Source organism: Sorex araneus, chromosome X (assembly GCF_027595985.1).
Source record: "Sorex araneus isolate mSorAra2 chromosome X, mSorAra2.pri, whole genome shotgun sequence".
In the NCBI taxonomy this organism is placed as follows: domain Eukaryota; kingdom Metazoa; phylum Chordata; class Mammalia; order Eulipotyphla; family Soricidae; genus Sorex; species Sorex araneus.
This window is the reverse complement of record NC_073313.1, coordinates 61,171,276-61,191,676: the sequence shown is the minus strand read 5'-3', so window position 1 is coordinate 61,191,676 and position 20,401 is coordinate 61,171,276. Positions and strand designations below refer to the sequence as shown.

General features: G+C 42.4%; 1 protein-coding gene across 1 annotated transcript in view; it reads left to right on the top strand.

Annotated features, from left to right (window-relative positions):
- The first annotated feature begins 6,133 nt into the window (after positions 1-6,133).
- The window catches only part of GPR50 (G protein-coupled receptor 50), a 46,967-nt gene continuing 32,699 nt past the window's right edge, over positions 6,134-20,401 (top strand). Inside the window, exon 1 of the mRNA XM_004606623.2 lies at positions 6,134-6,191. The gene's annotated coding sequence lies outside the window, so the exon portion shown is untranslated. The remainder of the gene's footprint in view (positions 6,192-20,401) is intronic.

Here is a 20,401-nt window from a genome sequence, read left to right as displayed (position 1 = left end):
GAGAAAGTTCACAAATTGCCAATAGAAGGTGGAAAAGTGAAAAGTTGGGGGAACAGATATGCCACAAACTTTGCAACTTGGAGATAAATTTACATCCTCAAAGACTATGTCTAGATGAATTCTATTTAATAAAATGCTGGGGGGCACACTTAGTGTTTGGCAGTACTTGGTGGTGCTAGGGATGGAATTCAGAGCCTCAAACATTCAATTCATGTGCTATACCATTCAAGCCACATTCTTACCTCCTGAATGAACTCTCTGGCTTTGGTCCTAATTCATTAAATAAAGAAGACAGTGACTATACTCTGTTGATAAGATTATTGTACTTATAGTATTCATCTTGTGGTTGATGGACGTTTGGATTGCTCTCAATAATTGATGATTAGAAATAATATTATGAATATTTTTATACACGCAGCACATACTTTTTGCAGAGCACACACCTATAAGTTGAATTACCACTCCTTAAATTATGTACATGTACAACTTTAGACTTATGAAAGAAGTAATTATAACAATTTACAATTGCACAAGCAATATACATTTCCACTAAGTGTTAGGGAGATAGTTCACAGGGCTGGAGCACATGCTTTGCACGCTACAGACACGAGTTCATTTCCTACACTTCATGGTCTCTCAAGAATGGAGTGAGACTTCAGAGCACCAAGACAGGAGCGACATTTGCGTACCAGTGGGTGTAGCTCAAAAACTAATGCAAAAAGAGTTCTCAATGTTTCAGATAATTACTAATATTGATTCTTGATATCGTTTTTCTTTTAAAGTATTTATTTTGAGTGACTTCAAAATTACACTAAAATTGCAAGAATGACACAGAAAACACTGTATACCTTTTATTTAAAATTATCGTTTGTTCTTGCCCACCCTAAATAAAAATGTTTATTTAAGATGGGTGAGGGTAGAGGAATCTTGTCACTTGAGTGTTGGAGATTGTACAGCAAAACTGCAAGTATAAAACAATGATATTGGTACTATTTTTAATATATTTTTATTTCATCAAAGAACCATGATTTCCAAAGTCATCGATAGTTAATATTTAGGCATATAATATTTCAACATCAATCCCACCACCAGTGTTTTCTTCACCAGTGTTCCCATATTCCTTACTCCTCCCCACTCCCTATTTTTTTTTTTTGCTTTTTGGGTCACACCCAGCGATGCTCAGGGGTTACTCCTGGCTTTGCACTCAGGAATTACTCCTGGCAGTGCTTGGGGGACCATATGGGATGCCGGGGATTGAACCCGGGTCGGCCGCATGCAAGGCAAACGCCCTACCCGCTGTGCTATCGCTCCGCCCCCCCCACTCCCTATATTAAAAAGTTGTGGTGATTGCAGCTTAGATATCGTATGTTCTGTGATGTGGAATATGTGTTTTGATAGCTCTACCACTATCCCACATCATCTGTGTAACCCAAACCCTGACCTACCCCTCTCCCCCCCTTTTCTCATCTTTATTCCCCCTTGATTTCTTTCCTTCTCTGTCCTTCTGCTCTCTAAACTCTGGGGTCGAGTGGTTTTAGCATCTCCCCTTTAGTGCAATATATTTCTCATCCAGTTATTCTATACACCACAGATAAGTGAGATCATTCTGTGTTTGTCTTTCTTCTGGCTTACTTCACTCAACACATATTCCAGTTCCAACCAGGTTGCAGCGCATTGCATTGTCTCATCATTCCTTGTAGCTGCATAGTATTCCACTGAATATATACATCTTCATAATCCATTCATCTGTCATTGGACACCTACGTTGATTCTATATCTTAGTTCTTGCACTGATTGTAGCAATGGCTAGTAGTGTGCATATGTCCTTTTGAGAGAGTGTTTTAATGTTCTGGGAGTAGATGCCAAAAAAGTGGCATTGCTGGGTCATATGGCAGTTCAAGTCTAAGTTTATTGAGAACTCTCCGTACTGTTTCCACAGGGGTTGTGCCAGACAACACACCCACCAACACTGGGTGACAGTTCCCTTTTCACCACCTCCCCACCAACATAGATCATTCCTAGTATTTTTGATACACACTGTTCTCACTGGTGTGAGATGGCATCTCCTTGTCATCTTGATTTGGATTTATCTGATGATAAGTGATGCTGAGCATTTTTTCATGTGCCTTCTGGCCATCCATAGTCTTCCTCTGAGAAGTGTCTATTCATTTCCTCTCCCCATTTGCTGATAGAGTTTTTGAATTTCTTTTTGTTGATCATTGTATTTTATATATCCTGGATATCAAACCTTCATCTGATGCTTTGACTGCAAATATTTTTTCCCATTCAATTAGCTGTGTTTTAGTTTTAGCCCATGTTCCTTTTGCCATACAGAGTTCTTTGATTTGATGTAGTCCCATTTATTTATTTATTTTTAATGTTTATGTTTAATTTTTTAAACTGAATCACAGTAAGATACATAGTTTAAAAGTTGTTCATGATTGGATTTCAGTCATATCATGTTCTAAAACCTGTCTATCAACTAGATAAAATATCAACTAGATAAAACTAGATATCAACTAGATAAAAATACTATGGTATTTCTACACAATGGAATACTATGCAGCTGTTAGGAAAAAATGAATTCATGAAATTTGCTTTTAGATGGAGGGACATGGAGAGTATCATGCTAAGTGAAAAAAGCCAGAAGGAGAGGGACAGTCCCATTTATTTTTGATTTTGTTGCCTTTGCTACTGGTATCAGATCATTGAAGATGCCTTTGAGGTCCAGGTCTTGAAGGGATCTGCCTATAATTTTCCACAATGTATTTTATAGTTTCTGTTATGATCTCAAGGTCTTTGATACACTTTTGTTTAAGTTGTAAGATATGAATACAGATCTAATTTCTTTTTTTTCTTTTTGGGTCACACCTGGCGATGCACAGGAGTCACTCCTGGATCTGCACTCAGGAATTACCCCTGGCGGTGCTCACGGGACCATATGGGATGCTGGGAATCGAACCTGGGTCGGCGGCGTGCAAGGCAAACGCCCTACCCGCTGTGCTATTGCTCCAGCCCCCAGATCTAATATCTTATCAAAATTAACTGATGAAGATTAACTGTCCATATATATGCAAAGAATATTAAAAATTAACTAGCCATATATATCAGATTACTGGGTTGGAGCGATAGCACAGTGGTTGGGCGTTCGCCTTTCACGCGGCTGACCCGAGTTCAATTCCTCCGGCCCTCTCGGAGAGCCCGGCAAGCTACTGAGAGTATCGAGCCCGCGAGGCAGAGCCTGGCAAGCTACCCATGCATATTGGATATGCCAAAAACAGTAACAATAAGTCTCTCAATGAGAGACGTTACTGGTGCCTGCTCGAACAAATCGATGAGCAATGGGATGACAGTGACAGAACTGATGCTTAAATATATCGGATTTGTCATTGGGTAGTCAATTCTGACCCACAGATCAGGAAGCCTATCTTTATTCCAGTACCATGCATACAGTTTTGAGAACTATAGTTTTAGAATACAATTCCAAATTAGATAATGAAGTACCTACCAATTTCTTATTTTCCAGTATGGCTTTGGCTATTCATGGTCTTCCCCTATTCCATACAAACTTTGTTATTGACTTTTCTAGCTCCTGGAAGAATATCATCTGAATTTGGATGGGATTACATTGAATCTATATACAGTTTAGGTAAGATAGTCATTTTCCAATATTGAATTTTCCAATTCATGACCATGGTATATATTTTTTCATTTCCTAAAGCCTTCCTCTCTTTATTAAGTGATTTAAAGTTAGCATGGTATAGATCTCTCATGTCAATTTCATCTTTTTAATAGCACAGTAGTATTCTATTGAGTGCATATATCATATATGCAGACATCTGTTGATGAAATTAATTTACATTGATCACGTGTCTTGACTACTGTGAATTTTTCTGCTATGAACATGGGGTGAAAATATCTGCTCAAATTAGTGTTTTCGATATTCTTTGGGAAAACTCCAATGATTGCTAACTCTTATGCAATCTCCATTTTTATTTTTGTTTGTTCACTTTGGTTTGGAGGCCTAACCCAGCAGTGCTTAGAACTTACTCCTTGTGGGGCTTAGGGACCTTATGTGGTGCCTGGGATAGGACCAGTTTCTATCGATTGTACGTGAGGCAAGCACCTTCCCCTATTACTCTCTCTCCAATCCCTCCAATTTTAGTTTTTAAAGGAATTCCACCTCTTCTTCCAAAGAGGCTGCATCAATTTGCATTCGCACCAACAGTTCACGTGAGTTCTTCTTAGCCCCCAACACACACACCTTTGCCAAAGCATGCTTCTATTCCTTTTGGTATAAGTCATTCTCAAATCTATGAGGTGCATATAGTTTATGTCCTTACTCATTTTCCTCATGTTTAAACACGTGCAAGAAATTAAAGAAACAATTGTAATGGTATAATCTATTAGTTTTACCATCTCTGTTGTTTGCACATATATTTCAATGCACTGATTTTTCTGATGGTTATAGGTCACATCCTTCTGTTTCTTGGTGTATCTGATATACTTTTAATTAAATTCTGGCTATTGTAAATGTTGCATTATGGAGGATCTGAATCTAATTTTCTTCCTTCAGAGAGTCTTGGATGGTTTCAGTAGTGAAGCAATTATAGCTAAGCAGCTTCATCATTTTTCATTCAGAATTTAAAGCTTACTGGGGCAAGAGCATCCCTCACACCAGAGATATCTCATATATCTTCCTAGTTTGATCTCTGGAGTTTCACTGACTGTTCAAAAATGATCACTGAGGATCACTCTCCTCTTTTATTTAAAATTCTTGTATTATTTTATTTTCCATTCTTGACCTGAGCATGAACATTTCCCCGTCTTGTGGGAGTGGGAATAACTGCTTAAAATTTCCGGGTTCTTTGCTCAGTCTAGTATTCAGTAAGTATGCACGGAAAGTTCTAGTCTTCTCTCTGGCTCTTCTCTCCTGCTGCTCCAGCTTCGTTGGTGTGGTGACCTTGGATCTTTGTCTCTTGGGGACTCTGCTTGGTCCCTCCTCTCCTTCTCCTTCCCTGCTCCATGTTGCTTTATTCTCTCTGACATCACGGAAATGTGTGCTGCTGCTGGTCTACAAAGATCAACGTGTTCAACTCCCAGGTGCTTATTGTGAGGAGAAATATCTGTCACAGTAATATCCTGTGATGAGCTCCTCCTTCATGCCCAGCAGCTATGCTTTTCCAAGGTTCGGAAATATATTCATATTTCTGGAATTTATAGAGAAATATATTAATATAAAATTATACATGAGAGAGAAAATAGAGTGGTTCGAGTGTGTGTCTTGCATAGATATCAGACCTCGTTTCAATCTCCAGAACAATGAGCACTGCTGGGTGCAACCCTAGCATCATGAGGTGTAGTTCTGGAGGTTCCTAGCACTACAGGGGTGTCTGTCGCTTGCAAAATCCATGCTTTAGAGGGGCAGTTTGTTTCGAACCAAGGAATACGAGGAGGCAGAAACTCCCGCGTAACCGAGATCAGCAGTTTCTTGCCGACTGGCTTCAAAGAGCGCTGCCATGTCCACGTCTGGACACTAGAGGGCAAGCTTGCACCAAGCACCGCCTGCTCTTTTTCACCAGTTGTTTCCATTCTCGAGGCTGCGTGGCTGAGGCCAGCCAAATCCCCCTTCCTTGGGACAGACAGAGCTTGGGCAGCCCCTGGCACACAGGTGGCCTCTTTCTCATCTCCGCAATGCAGGGCATATAATTTCCAGAGACGAAACTCTATCCTCTTCCATCCCCACCCACAGAGTGTCTGTCTGACACCCCAGGATGCCCGCTAGATCAGAGCTGCCTTGTCTCTCCACTCCTGGCCAGTGTCTCCTGGGGAAGGAGAGTCGTATCACCGGGTAATTCTGCAGCCTGAAGCTTCCCAGAAGTCCCATTATACAGATTTACAAACAAGGAACTGGACTTCCTGACAATTCCATGTGCTAGCCGAAAATTCTTTGGGGAGGAACCTTGAGCTCTGAGAAGTGATCCACTGGCTCATTCTGGAACCAACCTGCGACCATCTCGGTACCTTGACCTGCTTCGCCTGTCCCAGGATTTGGGGGTGACAAACACCATGCTCTCAGCCCATCAGGTGGATCTTTGAGGAGCACAGAGAAGAAGAGCAGTGAAGGTGAACTGGGATAGAAATTCCAGGCCCGGCTTAACTCCTTTGCTGTCTGGGAAGGCTGTGAAAAGGTAAGATTGCAAATAATTTTTTAATTTTGCATGAGCATACACAGTCACAGGCTTCTGGGCACCAAATTCCTGCCCTGTCGTAGGGACTCAATAAATATTTATTGAGTCACTAAAAAGAGTAAGGGAGTGGATAATGTCAGAGCAAGTAAACTAAGGGGCAGCTATTAGGCTTGAAAAATCCTCTTTTTGGGGGGCTAGAGAGATAAAACGGGAGGTGAAGGTTTTGCTTTGTGTACAGTTGCCATGGGACTACCACCAGGGAGCACTTCTGAGCACAGAGCGAGGAGTAGCCCCTGAGTACGATTCTGTGTGGCCAAGGAGATTCATAAATCAATCATCTGAAACTCCGTGTTTAAAACAATCCTCTAATTTTTATTAAAAATTCTTTTCAAAACATTTGAAACCTGAGCATGAACAGCTTTGTAACTGTGTATCTCATGGTGACTCAGTTGGAGAAGGGAGGGCACACCAGGCTTCCTCCTGGCCCCGTGCTCAGGGCTCACTCCTGCAGGAGCTCAGAGGACCAGATAGGGTGCTGGGGATTGAACCCAGGCTGACCATGTGCAAGGAAGTGCCCTGCCTGTTCTACTGTTGCTCCAGCCCGTGCGTGCTATTAAACCGTTCTATGGACTGATAAAGAATGAGTTAGATGTATACAACTGGCTGAATTTGGATATGTGCAGTATGGCTGGTAGTGTCACCACGGTCAAGGGAATAAACACACCCATCGTTTCCAAAGCTTTCTGGGTGCTTTGTTTTTAAGGTTTATTTTCTGTGAGTGTGAAGGACGCTTCCCCTGAGCGCTCCTCTCGAGCCAGTTTCAAAGCACTGTGATGTTATTAACTCCTTCATCCCTAGAAGTTCTTCATCTTGCATAACAGAAACTTTTCGATTGGGACAAATAAAAGCCCCAAGGAGCACCGGGCTGCGTGCAATCACTTGCTTCCATCCCGGGGCCTCTGATTTCTGGTCAGGTGTTCTCCAGCTAGCAGCAGATCCCTGGGATTCCCATTCCCTTCCCTGGGACGCTCAGCGTAGCTGGCCTGGTGGATCGATTTCCTTCTGCTGAGTCCTCTCCCCCTGCCAGCCTCTCGAGCCCCTCGCATCCTGACTGGTGGTGGTGCTGTTGTTTAACAGTGAGCTGATACGTTCAGTAATTTTCCACTTCTTTCGGGCATGGGGTCTGCCCAGGGAGTTGTTTGAATGTTTTTAGGTGTATAGAGAGACTCGGCCTCTGGGCCTCCCCAGGTCTGTCTCCTGTGACTTCTACCTGTAAGAAAGGCTACCGGGACCGTCTCACATCACTTAAAGGATGGCGCTCAGGCATTTGGGGAACAAGCTGCCTGTGGCGAGAACCCCAAAGGCATGAACTGTGGCACCTCAGTTCGTGCTCACAGATGCCAGGTGCTTCGTAGGCTTTCAATTAAGCACCTCTGCTGCTCAGGGTTGATTTCCGGAAGAAAATAGGAACATATGAATCCCCTCAGGAAATCTTGACACTCACAATTGTGGGGAGAGGTCCCGAAATGTCCCCAGTGAAGTGGGGTGCGATCAGGGGTGGGAGACAGGGGGTTCAGATGCCCCGAAGAAAGTCTTTCTGCAGGAGCCCCTCCCCCCAGGGCCTCCGGGCAGATGCTGGGCGCCCAGCGCGGCCCTCACCGCGACTGGCGCTACAGGCTCCTGCATGGATGAATCACACAATGTCGTAGAAACCACAGTTTTATTTGATATGACTTGTATGACGGCTAATTTCCAAATCAGAAAGATCTTCAAACGTCGCCCGCTCGCCCCCACAGGGCAGCGACCAATTTCAGGGGGGCTTTTTACCTGTTCCAGTGACTGGGCTCGTTAGCCAGCCTTCTGCTGACAGCCAGACGGACCCCTGCCACACACGCAGTAATTAAAGCTTGGGGGGGGTGGTGGGCGTTGCTGGGGTCCTTATTCTTATTCAGTGAATGCAGGAGCCCAGGGACACGGGGTGGGGTGGGGGTGGGGAGGGTACGCCACCCTAGGCAGGGCTGATTCTCTGCATAATCCTGCTTCTGTGGGGCTCCTGTTGCTGCGAGGCTGCATCTGCAAGTAAACAAGAGCCCCCCCTCCTGCTTCCTCCTTTGACTCTTTCAACTTTCTGGTGGGGGTGGATGAAGGAGGGGTGCGTGTAACTCTGTCAGCCCTGCGTGACCTGTAAATATGTGGACTTGCGCGTTTCAGTGATTTCAAACACATTTCTCTTCAGTTCTGGAAACACCCGTACTATCCTTTGTTAGTGACCCATTGCCTATGGCCTGGTGACCCACCCCAGCTATTGAAAACGTAACCACGCCTTTAATTATCATGTACTGGCCAATATACATAATTAAAAATCCAGACCGAAGGACAAGGAGATGGAGAAAGCTGCTTCCTTTCAGAGAACATCACACTGCGCTGGCAGGAACGAGCTGAACAACTCTTCACCCGTTACGGGCCCCAAAGTCCAAGTGTTCGGTGCCCGCAGTGCACCATGAAGTCCCAGCACTTAGCTTCTTTCCTTTCGCTGGCCCTGCAGTTTGGGAAAATAGAGTGCCTTCGGTACAGCTTTTGGGGTGTTCAGGCGTCGCTCTTCCAGCCCCTGCAATGCCCTGGGAAGGGGAGTTGAGCTTCCCGGACATTCAGCCCGCAGTTTCTTTAATTCCACACAATTAGGGTGGAATCACCCAGCTTCCAGAGGGTCCTCCCTTTTCTCTGACCTTTGAAACCCAGCCCCAGCCTGTGCACCTCAGAGCCAGGGCAGGTGTCTCGGCTGTGCTCCAGGTCTGGGGCTGGGGCTGGGAATGACGCAGAGAGTTCCCCTTTGGGTCAGGCAGGAGACAGGGATGGGAGGGTGGGAGGGTGGGCGAGAGCGCCAGCCTGCTTCTGTAAACAGCAGCAGAACTCTTGCGCCAGAGGGAGCTTTGATTATTTGATGGTTTTGCACACGTATTTACGGAAAGCTGTATTTTCTTCTTTCTCCTCCGGAGGAAGGGGGAACCAATTAGCTCCCCTCCCCCCCAAGACACGATTGACCCACCGCGACTTCCCGCTACTTTCCCTTCATCCTTTCTCTTTCCCACCCTCTTTCGCTGTCTGGTCAGGGTCTCCAGGGTTCCCACCTGCTTCTTGTGGTGCTCCCAGAGGGAGCACACCGCTTCCTGGGAAGCACATGAACAAGTGTTCTGGGGGGGGAGGGTGTAGAGCTGCTGGCCCCGGGCTCCATCGTGTCCAGCTGTGGTGCTTGCACACAGCCTGCTGGGCACAGTGGACAGGGTCTGCGCTGTGGTGGAACAGCGGAGCTCTTTTCCGTGTTCCCTCGGCTGCTCTGTTGAGGAATAGGAACGGTGACACGCAGCTCATGTTCTGTCCACACGCTGCTCCTGGCCTCTCACACTCACGACATTGTAGTCGCCTGTGCAAACAGCAGGGGACTGCTCACCATGTAAACGTGCAAACTCGGTGCTTGTCCTGACACGTGGTTTGAGTCACCCCGAGAGCATTTGCTGACCCCCTGCAAATTAAGCAAGGGTTCAGATGGAGGGGTGAATCCGGAAATAGACCCAACTCCATTATCTTAATACCAAACCCGCCAGGGTTTGAATCTCTTCTTGTCTGAAGACAGCCAAGGTAGTACCACCTTGCCCTGCACAACTCCTGGGGCTGCTGGAGCCTCTTGTGCCTTGGAGCACCAGCTGGGAGCATTGTGCTTGCACACCGGCCTTGGAAGCAGCAGCAGCAGCTCGGGGGCTGTAAAAATGATTTTTGCGCAGGGAACTCTTAGTTATCACCTTGTCTTTTGTATACGAGTAGAAAGCACATTTTTCTAAAGCAATACTGGGCAGTGTTTAGCAGAAGACGGGGAGAAGGCCACCGACTAGATCACAATCTATACAATACTTCAAGCATTTCCATTTACAATATTTTAAAATTATTTATGAGAATAATTTTGGTATTGCTGGGAGGTGGGAAGACAGACTTAACCATGAAGCTCACTAGCTTGAATTTACCCAGACACCGCGCGCACACACACACACACACACACACACACACACACACACACACACACACACACACCCCCCACACAGGCACACACAGGTTGGCGTAAATATGCTCAGGGAAACAATGTAGGGCTGAATCTCCTGACCAAAGTGAGTTTTCTAGCTCTGCTCCTGTCCTCAATACTCTTGCAAATGATTTGGCTGCACAAACTCACTTAATTCTCAGCAAGTTATGATGCAGCTTGTCAATATCCTTTCCCTCTTGGAAGCAACTTGCCCACAGCTACCTGCCCACATCTCCTCCCACTCCGGTTACTGCCCTATTCCTTCTTACTTGTATTGACTATTTTCTCAACAGAGTGATCATTACACTTTCCCCTTTTTTCTCCAATGACTCATACATAAGTCTGGGAATTAAGCTTTTACCTTGTTCGCTGGAATTGCTGCCTGCAGCGCCCTAGGCACGCCAAATCAATTCACTCCAAAAGCATCTCGCTCTCAGTCCCTGTCACTCACCTTCAGAATCTTGCTTCATTTGACTCTGTGGATCACCTCTGCTCTCTGCCTGCTTTGAGTTCACTGTACCCCTGAGCACTGCAATGTCTATTTCCATCCCTCCTTCCCTTATGCAAGTCAAATAGGACTCCAGAGGAGGATCTTAATAAGGGGAGTGAAGACTAGGGGGGAATTATCTTGCTTCTGACCAGAGGAACCTGGTAGCACCCAGACTGCAGCTAAGGGAAGGTGTTCCTGGATCTCCAGAGGTGATTGTCTCTCCCTTCTAAGGTAAGTTCAGTCTTTCAGTGCTTCTATAACTGGGAAATGCATTCTAAAAGATGCAGATGTGTCTGTTTTGTGGATAAGATATGGTGTCTGTCTTTTTGTGGCTTAAGAGGATGCCTGGTCCCACACTGCTTTTTGAATTTACATTCTGGGCTTTCTTCTATTCTGAGCTTCATTCTGCCCATATTTCCACCATCTGAAGTGCCAACACACTAGCTGTAGTGAATGCCTTTCTTCCCCCATTTCCGATTAGGTCAGCAGCTCTTCTGTCTCTCTCTTTTGCTTTCAGGGTTTTCTCTTGCACTCTCAATGACTCCATTTCACTGTTTCAAGTGTAGTCTTGCTAGGTGAAGCTCTTCCTCGATGCAGTTTTAGAGTTACTGTCTGGCTTTAAGGTAAAGTGTATCATAGCTCTTTAATTTCAGACTCGGGTAGAAGTTTCCATGGCACCACGCAGAGGTAGCTTTTGCTTTGAGCTTGAAGGGCACAGCTACAGGAGGGCCAGAGCAGTAGAAGTGAAAGACCCAGGGCAAGGGAGTGGAGTTCAAAGGGCCAGGTTGTAGCAGAGCAGAACTGATGCGGGTGCTCTTAGACCATATTTCAGTTACCCAGAAATATTCTATCCCTGCTCAGACAGCTAATACCTTGCTTGAGGATAGATGGAGCCACTTTTATGTGCCACCTACCCCAAGAGGTGGGTATTTCTAGCAAGGGTAAACAAAGTGTGTTAAGGCATGTTCAGGTGCCCACATGTAAACAAACAGAGCTATTTGCATCACTGGAGTGAGTGCGAGTAGGAAAACAAGGGGAACAGCGTCAAGCCAGCGATTGGGACTGACTATTTCTTCCTCAAACCATTAAGCCTGAGCACAGAATTCTGAATGTAAGAAGTTAATTTTCAACCTGCGTCATGGTCATGGGGAAGGTTAAATTGTCAAACTTAGACGACAGAGCATAGGGGCCGGGGAGCTAGTACAGTGTGTAGGGTACTTGCCTTGTACATGTTCAACCTGGGTTTGAGTTCCAGCGTCCCACATGGCCCCCTGAGCACTGCCAGGAATGATTACTGAGTGTAGATCCAGGATTAACCCCTGAGCATCGCATTGCCGGGTGTGTCTCCCCCCAAAAAAAATACACTAAAAGGTTTATAAAAAAATTTGGGGCATATGTTTAACATCTTGCTAGTTTTATGAGCAATTCTTAAATATTTACAAATGCAAAGCTTGACTGCATTCTTCTTCTTTCCTGGGTCCTGCAAGTAGAATGTGTCTGGACTTAGGAATCCTTCCCAGCTTCCCCAGCTAACCTGTCTTACTATTTTGACTTCCTCTTGGCTCCCTATTACTTGGAGGATATTTTCAAGGCTCTGTCTTTGAGTCTAAGGCAGTGGGTTTACAAGAAGGAAACGTCTTTAGAATGAAGAGGGTTTTGGAGATCATCTGCTCCACTGTCATTTGCCCCCAGATCCATAGTTGTACAGGCAGCAAAGCTGAAGCTTCTTCTTTGGAACTGTACAGATCATTTCTATATTCAGCAGATGGATAAAAGAGTGAGGATAAACTGGCCAACTGGAAATAGTTGAGGAATTTTCTACATACATTAAGAGACAATAACCCACACAATTTAAAAAAAGTGAATTGAAATAAAGCTAACTTTGGTGGCTGGAATGATAGTACAACAGGTAAGGCATTTGCCTTGCACAAAGCCCACCTGGATTCAATCCCCTGCACTCCATATGGTTCCTTTTGAGCACTACCAGGAGTGATTCCTGAGTGCAGAGTTGGGAGTGAGCCCTGAGCACCTCTAGGTGTGGCCCATAAAAAATATCAAACTTTTATGTATTGTAGGGAGTCTGTAGTATTAAGAGACGTAACAGATCAAACTTGAGAAAGCAAAGAACAAAGAAGCTATTTGAAATAATTATTCCAAGGGTTGTTTTAGCAAGTTTGAGACTTGGTGTAATGTAAAATTAAACATTTGCTCATCTAACAAAATTATATCTTAGGAACTGTTATGGAAAGACAAAAAAAACAGAATTATTATATAATAGCCAAGAAAGGACATCCTTTGATTTAAAAACGTTTTTGTTGATTGAGATTTTATGGTTTACAATACTGTTAATAATTATTTGTCATTCACATAATTCCCAAACCACACCCACCCACCTCTCTCTCCCAAGAACTCCAACTTAACCTTTGCCTTTCAACCACCCTCCCTGACCAACTCAATTTTGAGGATCAGTTCTTTTATTCTGTTGCCTTTCACCATTTGTTGCTACTTTGATGTATATCTTTAAGTTCTAGATGTAAGAGATATTGCTATGCTTATATCTAATTCCTTCTGAGTGGCTTCACTTAGCATGATTCCTCAAATTCCATCCATGTTACTGCAAATTTCAAGATTTTTTTTCTTTATGAGAGCTCCATACTATTTCATTGTGAATGACAAAAACGTTTTCTTTTTTGTTTTAGTTTGGGCCACACCGGGTGGTGTTCAGGTTTACTCATGGCTCTGAGCTCAGGAATCACTCCTGGTGGGGCTCAGTGGATCATATGGGGTGCCAGGGTTCGAACCTGGGTTGGCTGTGTGCAGGGCAAGTGTCCTTCACTATCGCTCCACCCTTACAGAAAGGACATTCAAAAAGGACAATTCAGGTTGAAATACAAAAACCTGGATATTAAGATCTGGCTTGCAAGATGGCTGAGGGCAGTTATGAGAGAAGGGACTCGTGTGACAATAATGGTTGGAAATGATCACTCTGAGAAAGAACTGAGTGTTGAAAGTGGTAAAAGGATATACATGATGACCTTTTAGTGTCTGTATTGCAAACAATAATGGCCAAAAGAGACAGAGAGTGAGAGGAAGAGAGAGAAGAAAAGTGTCTGCCATAGAGGCAGGTAGGTTGGAGGGAGACTGGGGACATTGGTGGTGGGAAATGCACACTGGTAAAGGGACGGATGTTGTCACAGAGGCGGGGTGGGGTGAAGGGGACAGAATGAGGATGGTGGGAGGGATGCTGGGACCATTGGTGGTGGAAAATGGGCACTGGTTGAGGGATGGGTACTTGATCATTGTATGACTGAAACGTAAGCATGAAAACTTGTAAGTCTGTAACTTTGTCTCACGATGATTCACTAATAAAAATTTTTTTTTTAAAAAAAGGGACGGGTGTTGGAACATGATATGATTGAAATCCAGTCATGAACAATTTTGTACTTTGTAACTGTGTATCTCACTGTGACTCAATTTTAAAAGTAAGTACAAATTTTAAGAAATGATTTGCAAGATGGAACAAAGAAAAATAGTTGAATTTGGGGGTCAAACTGAATGACAATGATGATTATGATGATGATATGATCTGAGATAAAAGTTAAAGATAAAATATATAAAAATTATGATATCTATGTTTGCATAGGCTAAATTGCGTTAAAAATCTAGATTTACATTGTTTATGAAGAAGGTAAAGGAAGAATTCATGAATTTGTTATGTGTGTTATGTCTAGGGTAGAAATAGTGATTTTACACACATATGCAATGAATCCAGTGGAAAGCAAGGAAATACTGAAACCCGCGACAACATGGATGAAACTTAAAGACATTATGGAACTGAAATAAACAGTCATAGAAGGACAAATACTGTCTTTGTCGTGTGTATAGGTGGGGAGACAGACTCTAGATACAAAGAAAAATGGTGGCTCAGGATGTGGGAAGAAGGAGAAATGGAAGGTAAACATTTATTTATTTTTTATTTCTAAATGAATCACTTTGAGGTACAGTTACAGACTTACAAACTTTTGTGCTTACATTTCAGTCATACAATGATCGAGTACCAATCCCTTCACCGGTGCCCATTCTCCACCACCAATGATCCCAGTATCCCTCCTGCCACCCCCATCCAATCCCCCCCCTCATGCCATCTCTGTGGCAGGGCATTCCCTTTTGCTTTCTCTCTCCCTTGGGGTGTTGTGGTTTGCAATATAGTTATTGAGTGGCCGTCATGCTTTCAGCTCGCATCTCCCATGGTGGGGGGGTACACATTTAAAGGCCACAGATATTCCATTTGAAGTGATGAAGGCCAGGAGATGGATGACAGTCATAGCTGTGAATGTACTGAATGACATAGAATTGTAGACTTAAAAGTGGTTAAGGTGGTTCTTTATTTCACTTATGTGAAATGAAATATTTTACCACATGATAAGATTTATGTGGTCAAATATTTTACTACAATAAAAGGTTAGGGATAGTTAAAGGAAACAAAACTCTGAACAATAGTCCTTAAGGATTTATCAATATTTAAAATCTTCCATAAAGGGTTAAGCATGTGGCTCAATGGAAAATACATGCCTTGCATGGGTGCAGCCCTAGTTCCTTGCCGCCATGGAAACTGCCTGATACAGGGCTAAAGCAGGTTAGACACTTGCTTGCATGAGGCCAACCTACGTTTGACCCCTGGAACTACATGTACTTCCCTGATACCCTCCAGGAGTGATCTCTGAGCACCACCAGATGTGGCCAACAACAAAAAAGGAACTTCCTATTCCAAAACAAAACAACAAAAAATCTTTCATAAAGAAAGTTTCAGATCATATGTATTTCATTGTCAAGTTGTATCAACTATTCAGAAGTGTTTTATTACACTAGTCTTCCAGAGTCTAAGGCTAGGGATTACTTCTCAATTTATGAGGCCAGAAAAAGTTTGGTAACAAATGTAGCAAGAAGAGCATAAGAAAGGAAAAATAGATATTTCACTTATGAACAGGAATGTGCTAACCCAAGCCAAAGAATAGAGCACAGAGTATTCCAATGATATGAGTATAGCAAATAGACACTGGTAATATATCGGGAGAATGACTGACAAATCTATATCAAAAATATGCAATTGGTTTATCAGTAGAGTATAAAATGATGCATGCTTGCTGTTCAGGCCTGTGTTCTCAGTGGAATGCGTATCTCACCTTGCTTGTTTCTATGTCTTTTTGCTTGCTTGCTTCTGTTCTCTTTTGAACATATATTTCTTACCTCTCCCCCTTATATCTAAGTAAGTCTTGTTCAATTAAAAACTCCATTGTTTTACAAAACATAAAATGAAAATGAAATTATTTATCCGATAAGTCGAATAAAGGAGAAAATCTTTTATTTGAATAGATGCGGACTATGCATTTGATGAAATTCAATATGAATTCACAGTAAGGTGTTGAGGAAAATTAAGAGTTGAAGAAGGTGTTGAAGAATGTAAGTTGATGATACTTGCATAACCAAATTTCCAGGAAGCTTTGCAGTTAATGTGGAACATTGAAAAATTTCCCTTAGAGATAAGAATCATGCTAGGAGTTCTGCCATACTCATTCTAGGTATTATTTTATTGGAAGTCTCACTCATCACAGTGGAGCAAGGCAAATAACTTCTGTCATTATACACAGGTGATATGACTATCTACATAGAAAATTCAAAAGGATCAACAGAGAAGTTATTAGAGTAATAGAGTTTAACAAGTCTGTTGGAATTTACAATAGCAACAAAATCTTAGAAGTACCTTGAAATGAAAATTAAACTATCGGGAGTTCTATAATATCTTTTATTAAAAGAAAATAATAAATGGGGAGAAACTTATTAAAATCTTGGAAACATCACATTTTAAAGATGTCAGTTGTCCCAAATTGATTTAAAGATTTAGTGTATTTCCAGCCCAGTAAGCTACGAGAGTTGCCCACACGGCAGAGCCTGGCAAGCTACCCGTGGTGTATACGATATGCCAAAAACTGTAACAAGTCTCACAATGGAATTGTTACTGGTGCCCACTCGAGCAAATCTATGAGCAACGGGACGACAGTGCTACAGTGCTACAGTGCAACAAAAACTGAATGTGTATGCAGGTGTGTGAAAGTGGGTGGTGTGTTTTGTATGTGTGCCTGTGGAATCTGATAAGATTATTCCTTTTAAAATGTTTATTTTTTAACAACTTTTATCAAAGAGCCATAATTTACAAAATTATTGATAGTCGTGCTTTAGGCATAGAAGAATGCAATACTAATCCCACCACCAGTGTCAACTCCCCTCCACCTGTGTTCATAGATTCCCTCCTCATACCACCCCCACTCCACCCCCTCCTGTCCACTTAATAGGCAAATTACAAAGTTTCAGTGGTTGTCACTTACATATCATGTTTTCAGCTCTGTTGAATCTTTTCTTTGAGTATATGGCTACACTCTTCACTCCTATCACTGGTAAAACAGTACCTCTGGTGCCTGTTAACCCATTACTTCTTGTTTTTCCTCCTTTGATTTCTTTTCTTCTCTCTCTGTATCCTCTCCAAGCACTGAGGTTGAAGATGATCTAAGCATCCCCTTTTTACTACAATACATTTTTCCTCATCCAATAGTCAATATTCCATAGGTAAGCGAGATAATCCTATGCTTTTAAATTTAATTTTATTTTGTAATTACTTTTTAATTTTTATTTTTTATTTTATTTTTTATTCTTTAATTAGTGAGTCACCATGAGGGTACAGATACAGATTTACACATTTTCGAGCTTGTTTTTTCCTCATACAATGTTCGCAAACGCATCCCTCCACCAGTGCCATTCTTTACCACCAATAAACCCAGTATCCCTCCTACCCCCTACCCCACCCTGCCTCTGTGGCAGGGTATTCCCTTTTTATCTCTCTCTCCAATTGGGTGTTGTGGTTTGCAATAGGGGTATTGAGTGGCCATTGTGTTCAGTCTCTAGTCTACTTTCAGCACGCATCTCCCTTCCCGCGCGGGATCTCCAACCACATTTTACTTGGTGTTCCCTTCTCTATCTGAGCTGCCTTTTCCCCCAGCATGTGAGACCAGCTTCCAAGCCACGGAGCCAACCTCCTGGCACTTATTTCTACTATTCTTGGATATTAGTCTCCTACTCTGTTACTTTATATTCCACAAATGAGTGCAATCTTTCTATGTCTCTCTCTTTCTGACTCATTTCACTTAGCATGATACTTTCCATGTTGATCCACTTATATGCAAAGTTTATGACTTCATTTTTTCTAACAGCTGCATAGTATTCCATTGTATAGCTGTACCAGAGTTTCTTTAACCAGTCATCTGTTCTTGGGCACTCAGGTTTTTTCTAGATTCTGGCTATTGTAAACAGGACTGCGATGAACATATAAGTGCAGATGTCATTTCGACTATACTTTTTTTGCTTCTCCAGGGTGTATTCCCAGTAGTGGTATTGCTGGGTCAAATGGGAGCTCAATTTCTAATTTTTGAGAAGCGTTTTTTTAAAAATTTTTAAATCTAATCACCGTGAGATACAGTTACAAAGCCTTCATGATTGTGTTTCAGTCACACAAAGATCAAACACCCATCGTTCCACTAATCCATATTTTCCACCACCAGTGTCTCCAGTATCCCTCCCACCACCCTCACCCTATCCCACCCCCTACCTCTGTGCCAGGAACTTTCCTTCTTACTCTCTCTCTACTTTTGGTCATCATGGTTTGCAATACAGATACTGAGATGCCATCATGTTTGGTCCTTAGTCTACTTTCAGCACACATCTCCCATCTCTAGCTATCCCTACAACCATCATTGACTTAGTGGTCCCATCTTAGTGGTTCCTTCTCCCCAGCACATGACACAGGCATCCAAACCATGAAGCAATCCTCCTGGCCTTTGTCACTACTGTCTTTGGGTGTTAGTCTCATATTGGATCATCCTATGTTTGTATTTCTTCTTCTGGCTTACTTCACTCAACATGATAGCTTTCAATTTCAACCTGCATATTGTATGGTTTTATCATTCCTTTCAGCTGCATAGTATTCCATTGTTTATATATATACATACATATATGCCACAACTTCAAAATCCACTCATCTGTTGTTAAACACCAAGGTTGATTCCATATCTTAGCTATTGTACTGAGTTCAGCAATGAATAAGGGTATGCATCGCATTATGTCCTTTAGAGAGTGATTTTATGTCCTGGGAATATATGCCCAGTAGTGGAATTGCTGAGTCATACGGCAGTTTAACTCGAAGTTTACTGAGAGCTCTTCATAACGTTTTCCACAGGGGTTGTACCAGACAACATTCCCACCAGCAGTGGATAAGTTTCTTTTTTACCACTTCCCTGCCATCACAGATTGTTCCTACTATTTTTGATATGTGACATTCACTCTGGTGTGAGATAGTATCTCATCGTCTTCTTGATTTGGATAACTCTGATGATAAGTGATGCTGAACATTTTTTTCATATACCTACTGGCCTGTCTTCCTCTGAGCAATGTCTATTCATTTCCTCTCCTCATTTGTTGATAGGGTTTTGAATTTCTTTTAGTTGATCATTGTATTTTATATATCCTGAATATCAAATCTTTATCTGATATGTTAACTGCAATTTTCCCCCATTCAGTTAGCTGTCTTTTAGTTTTAGCCCATGTTTTTTTGCCATGCAGAAACCCTTTAGCTTTATGTAGTCTCATTTGTTTATGTTTTATTTTGTTGCCTTTGCCAGTGTTATCAGATCATTGAAGGCAACTTTGAGGTTCAAATCTTGAAGTGTTCTGCCTATATTTTTCTCAAAAACTATGTACATCATAGTTTCCAGTCGGACCTCAAAATCTTTGATCCACTTTGAATTGACTTTTGCGTGAGTTGTAAGAAATGGGTCCGCTTTAGTTTCTTACATGTTGTTGTCCAGTTTTCCTAGCAAAAATTGTTGAAGAAGCTAACTTTGCTCCATTTCATGTCCTCAGCTCCTTTATCAAAAAAAATAACTGCCCACATCCCGTTTGGCAATTTGAATTTCTTCTTCGAGGAATTTCTGTTGATTTCTTCTCCCCATTTTTGATGGGGTTAGATGTTCTTTTCTTGTAAAGTCCTACCTTGCCTTATATATCTCAGATATTAACCCCTCAGTAGCTGAGTATTGGGTACATAACTTTCTCATTCCATGGGTTGTCTTTGTATCTTGGTCACCATTTCTTTTGAGGTGCAGAAGCTTCTTGGATCAATGCAGTCCCTTTTGTTTATCTTTGCTTCTTGCTTATTCAGTGGTGTTTCATCTTTGAAGTTGCCTTTATCTTCAGTGTTATGAAGGGTTTTGCCTACATTATCCTGCATGTACCTTATGGATTAAGGTCTGATGCTGAGGTCTTTAATCCATTTTTATCTGATTTCTCTGAGGTCTGAGTTATTTTTTTACATATAGCTGCCCAGTTTTCCAGCAACACTTGTTGAAGATGCTTTCCTTGCACCATTTCATATTTATTTCTCCTTTATCAAAAGTTAAATGACCATATATATATATACATACATATGTATATATATATATATATTAGGGTGACTAACCATCAGGAAGATGCAAATCAAAACAACAATGGATTATCATCTCATACCAAAGATACTGGTACATATGCAAAAGAAGAACCAGTGCT